The sequence below is a fragment of the Zalophus californianus genome, chromosome 16 (assembly GCF_009762305.2).
Source record: "Zalophus californianus isolate mZalCal1 chromosome 16, mZalCal1.pri.v2, whole genome shotgun sequence".
Lineage (NCBI taxonomy): Eukaryota > Metazoa > Chordata > Mammalia > Carnivora > Otariidae > Zalophus > Zalophus californianus.
The window spans coordinates 42341341-42347340 of record NC_045610.1 but is presented as its reverse complement, the minus strand read 5'-3'; positions in this window follow the sequence as shown (position 1 = coordinate 42347340).

The window sequence follows — 6000 nt, the reverse complement described above, 5'->3', positions numbered from 1 at the left end:
GGCCAAGCCAACCCTGTACCCAGGGAAGACTTCCTCCAGCCCAAGAGTCACACCACGAGATTCGGGGGGAAGATGTGGCCACCCTTTGATGGTCTACCTAAGAAAGTAGAGATTACCCCCAAGCTCCTTTGGTCACATCGCACCATTTTAAAACAGAAAAATACATCATCATGTTTAATTCTCAAACATGGTCCTTGAATTTAGTGGGACAGGAATTCCTTTTTCCATATTAGAGATGCCTGTTTACGGTAGGTACTGTTGCAGATGATTTCCTGGGCCTGCGTGGGCATGAACAGGGCAAAGGCAGGTTCTGCTAGCATCTGCCTTCCAGCTGTGCCACTGGGTCTCACTGGTAGGGGACATCAAAGGCCTGTAGTGAGGACAGCCAGCCAGTCCATGTCTTCCATTTAAAATCCAGAAAAGAGAAATTGGGGCAGACAGAAGTCTGAGGCTGTGTTGGAGGGGAGGGGTTCGGTAACCTGCAGGTAGCTCTCTCCCCACCCTCCATGTTTTCATGCAGCTGAGGCCACAAGGGCCATAGAAGCTTGACACCCCGTCCCTCCCGCATCATCTAGGGTCGAGAGCAGGTCCTCACGCTCTGGAAGAGGCAGAAGCTTAGGCCTGGGCCCATTGCAGAATGCGCTGCCATTCTGCTTTGGCCCACCAGGTGGCGCCCCAGGGCTCATCGTTTTGTTCCTAGCGCTAAAATGTTTCAGCGGTAAACCCTGGAACCAGTTTTTCTTCCTCTTCCTCGCAGCGTAGGTGAAGGCTCTTCCAGAGGCTATAAGGCAAGACCCTTGGATCAGGGTGTGAGAAGCTTCAAAGGTCCAAGAACTGGGACATTGACTGTTTGGGCACCAAATGTGGGAGCTGTGATGTGAGTTAAGCGAACAAATACTGTTGCTGCCGGAAAATGTAACCTCACGTCGGCACTCAGACTAAGCCAAGGCTGAGGACGTGCATCGGTGTATGCACGTGTGTGTGTGTGTGTGTGTGTGTGTGTGTGTGTGTGTGAGCGCAGGCGCGTGTGAGAGACAAGAGAGCCTGTGCACCTCAGTGGCTCAGAGCTCATCTCTGTGTCCCACTGTCTGAGCGTTTGGACTGATGAAATGGTACCCCATGGCACCTGGTGACAGCAGACCTTCCCTTGTGTAGAGGGAGAAGGATGTGGGGACACTCCTGTCCTGCTGTGCCTCCTAGCACGTCTAGCTGTGTGTGCGTGTGGTTGGGAGGACGCTGATGGAGCATTTGTAGCCGCGCTGGGTGTGTGTGTGTGTGTGTGTGTCCGTCCCAGCCCCTGCAGGGGTCTTTCTACCCAGATGACAGGGGCGCCGCCATCAGGGTGAGCAAGTACACTTAGTACCATCTCCCAGAGCATCTGTCATGGACTCACGGACACACATGCGGGCGCTGGTGCCCTGAGCCTTTCTGTATTCGATTTTGTGTGACATGTGACCCAAATATCTGGGCTCTATATAGGGACTCTCAGGGCCCAGGCAGGAGGTGTGTGCGTGTGTACACGTGCTTAGGCATGTGGCGTACCCCTTGTGACCTGCCTGTCCTGGGGCTCAGGCAAAGCCAGCTTGCTCTCTATTTCCTCCTCCATGACTAGAGTCCTGCCAGGGTGCTGCCCTCCTTGGCGAACATTGCACCTGCCTTTCTCTGTGGCCGAGCGTGCCTTAGGGGGGATTGTTTATTTCTTCAATTAAAAGAAGAGAGGCCCTGGGAGGCTGCACAATCGAAATTACCACATTTTAAAATGCTCTGACATTCATGAAACCATAAACCTCATGGTGGGTTCGCCTCCTCTCTGGACTAGAACAGCCCCTCTCCTGGGGTCTGGGGCGCTCTGACCTTCGCCTCTCTGTGGCCAGAGAGCTCCCAGGCGTCTCTGTTTGCATCTGTCACCATGTTACTCTTTCCGTTCCCATAGGTCTCTTCGGCCTCGGCGTGGTGTTCGGGAAAGTCTAGGAAGTCGAAAATCGAGATTCTAGCAGTGACCTTGGACAAGACCCTCACTTCTCTGGGCCTCAGCCTCCTGCACAGTAAAATAAAGCTAGTACACACTATGATGGGAAGCTCTGCTGCGAGAGATTGGAGCCCCTTTGTTAGGTAGAAGCTTGTATCGGGAGTACAGAAGGAAGTCAGCATTAGCCCCATTGTACAGGAGAAGAAGAGGAAGGTTGACAAGATCCAGGCTGGGCCGCGGAGCTTGCCCTGAAACAGACAAAGACGGAGCCAGCCGCGTGAAACAGACATGTGCTCTCTGTGCTCTCCGCCCCAAACAGCCAGGGGGGATGGATGAGAACTTGTCTCCCAGCCCTACGCAGTAATTATTGGTGTTCATAACGATGCCCTGAGGCATTACATTCCGTCAGAATCATCAAAGAAAGATTAAACCATGCCTCGTATAATTGCTCTTTGAAATACCTTCTATTCTCTTGCTTGGAAAATTGATAACCTATGGATTTTCAATTAACTTAAAGTTACGAAGAATATTCCGTTTACCCAAGTACCCCATCCATTTTCTGTTCCTTGTAGGAGGAGTTTATTATCCAGCCCGGGCCGTATCCCCCAAGGATGACAGGGTTTGGGGGTAGAAAACTGTAGATCTGGACTTGGAGGCTCTGGTTCCTTCCTGACAGGATGACTCTGCCAGCCCCCTAGGTTCTCTGGCCTCGGTTTCCTCATCTGTAAAAAATGGAATTAATGCCAGACCTGCTCCCTCGGCGTCATTGCCCGAATCAAGTAGATCATGGGTGTGTTTGTAAATGGCATGTCTGTACAGATGAGGGGTGTTCAGGAAGCACTTGAGAACTGTTTGGGAAGACTGCGGGCTCGGCCAGCAAGACCGCTAGTTTGAGCAAAGAGCACTGGACAGGTTTCCTGGATCCACAGTTTTCCCAACAGCAACTGGTGCAGCCCTGGACCTCAGCTTTATCATCTGTAAAATGGGGAGCAGGCCGACTTGGAGAAGACCAGAGCCTGGCAGTTCGAGAACTAAATCGTGCCCAAAGGCCTTTCTTAATTGACCAGTAGTGTTTGAAAGTCATTAGCAATGTTTAAAAATTGAGAGATTACCTGTAAAAATCTAGAATCATGGCTCTTTTTTTTTTTTTTTTTTAATGGCAAAAATAGGACTACGTTCTTGCCCGGCAAAACTGGCAGTGCCAATTAGCTGTGTTGGCCCCTCCATCTCTCATTGCACCCCTCTCCCTCCCCCCTTGGCTGGCTTCCCTAGCTTGTGTTTACTTGCCTGGCCCCACATGGGTTGGTGACCCTTAGACTGCGTGATCCGTAAGGCCCTTGACCCGTCCCAGCTGCCCCGGGGATGCCGGCTTTCATCCCAGGAACGGAGAGAGCGGTCAGGGACCTGGCCAGAGCCACCTTCCCACCTGGACCCTGGCTGGGGAGAGGCACATTCCTTCAGCAACCTCCAGGCCCATGCAGAGCAGAGCACTGTGGAGGGGACCCCCCCCACCCACGCAGCCCTCACAGCCAGAGCCAACAACTCACAGCTGGGGTTACCCGCGTGCTGATTTCTGTTTTAAAAAATACTGCTGGATAAACAGTGAGGGAAACCCGAGCTGTTCCCACACCACATAAATCCCCAGTTTGCTGTCCTATCTGGTTAGCTGGTCCCCCCCAATAATGGCACTGTTGCCTCACAAGCAAGGGCTGGAAAAGTGCACCCCGGGAAGCGGGCGGCTCTGGAGTCTCGGGGGCTGGCGCCCTGCCCAGCCCCATGGCAGCCCTCCTCCTCCCTTTCAGCACTTCCTGCCCAGGGGCGCTCACCTTTGTCCTCACTCCCTCCACCTGCACCCCCTTCCTCCTCCCTGCTGCTTTGTCCCACTCCTCCAAGGGAAACCTTCCTGGGGGACCCTGGGCTCCTCCAACAACTAGATAGCTGCTGCCAAAGGCAGACCTACCTGATGGCCTGCCGCCCCTCCCCCTGGCAGGCTCCCGGTAATTCTCCTTCCAGAGCCTTCGGTCAAAGTGCATGTATCTTGGCTCCGAAGGTAAGGCCAGAGCCCTCACCAGCCCAAAGATGAGTTTGGCCTTAGATGAGGGTTGCCAGATTTGGGTGGGGCAGGGAGGGGGCGTGGGAAGCATGCCCAGTTAAATTCGAATCTCAGGTAAGGAACAAATAATGTTTAGCCTAAGTATGTCCCAAATGTTGCACGGGATATACCCACTGGGCACCCTGTATTTTCTCCAGCTGTTCTACCTTAGCGCCTTTCTCCGAGGAAGGAGGGGCTCTGCCGGGGACGAAGAGGCCAGGGTTGGGGGGCCAGCCTACTTTGAGGCTACAGGTGGCCAAGTGACGGGTGCTGGCCAATGCGGCTGAAAAGCAGTTGTTGACCAGGACTTCCAGAAAGCCCCCTTGAATGCGGCAGAGGGATGAGGCACTCTCGGTGCTTCCTCCTTTCTGCCACTTGAAATGCCAACATGACAGTTGAGCGTGAACCACCAGCTGGATGAGGGGGCCCGTGGGGGCAGGAGGCAGAAAGAGTGACGGTGCGTGGGCCCCTGATGACTTGGAGGAGTGGCCATCCCCGGCGGAACTGCCACCTCAGTCCCCATGCGTTTCCCCTCCTGTTATTCTGATAAAGCTGACTCTTCTCCCTGCCAGGGGCACTGTCCTGCACCTGTGCAAGTCAACAGGCCCCCCAGACTCCTTCAGAAAGGGGTCTGTTTCCTGAGCACCTCCTGAATGTCCTCCTGTACATCCTCTATTTGCTGAGCTGCCACTTTTCAGTTGGGGAAACTGAGGTCACCAAGAGCCAGGGGTCCGATACAGGCCACTGTGGGTACTATTGTGTTTTCCAGTCCTCCACCCACATTCTTGGTAGCAGACAAGTGATGGGCAGCACCACAGGTTGAAAGGAAATGCACACAAGAGAAAACTTTCATCTGAAGTAGCTGGCTCTATTAAACTCAGTGTTAATCGGGGACGTAGGGAAAGGCCCCATTGTTGGTTCCCCAGGGGGGAATGTCTTGGTCCCACCTTGCAGGCTTCACTGGGGGCATCTGTGACAGTCGTGAGAACTGTACTCTGTGCTTTATTCACTTCTCTCCCGACCATCCTATTATCCGAGTCTCACAAAGGTCCCATAGGGCAGTAGTAACCGTGCTGTCTCAAACCTTCTGAGGAGCAGGGCGCCTGGCTGGCCCAGTCGGTTAAGCGTCCGACTCTTGAGCTCAGGTCACGATCTCGGGGTTGGCTCTGCGCTCAGTGGCGAGTCTGCTTGAGAGTCTGTCTCTTCCTCTCCCTCTGCCCTTCCACCCCACTCGCACGCACACTCTCTCAAATAAAATAAATAAAATCTTTTTTAAAAAGCCTTCTGAGAAGCAAAGGGCATCTACATTCCAGATAAGTCCCAGGCCCAGGAGTAAACATCCTTATTCAGAATGACTGCTGCCATATTCAGAACTTGTCTGTCTCCTGTCCCATCCCTCGAGGTCTTGCTCAGGAACAGCTGTCTTGTCCAATATACATGTTCTACTATGTGAGTGAAGGCTAATGGCTTCATCTTGTCCCTAGGGTGGTATATAAATATTTCCCAGGGTCTTCTGGAGTTGTCTTTAAGGGGTCATCATCATCATCATCATCATCATCATCATGATCCTGATACTACCACTAAAAACTGTAAATCAGGCAATGGCGAGAGCTTTCCTAGGTCACCTCAAACACTTCTCTCATCAACTTAATGGAGAAGGAAGGAAAAGTTTATTCCCACTTTACAGATGAAGAAACTGAGGCCCAAGTGATAAAGTGAGTTGCTCAAAGCCATTCTGCTTATTCATGGTTGAGCTGGGATTTGAACCCAGACTCTGCTGGTTCCCAAGGCCAAGATCATGACCCTCTGTTGTGTTGCCATAGAAAAAGGTATTGAGGGGTGCCTGGGTGGCTCAGTCAGTTGAGCCTCTGACTCTTGGTTTCAGCTCAGGTCATGATCTCAGGTGCCCTGCGTTGGGCTCCAGGCTCAGTGGGGAGTC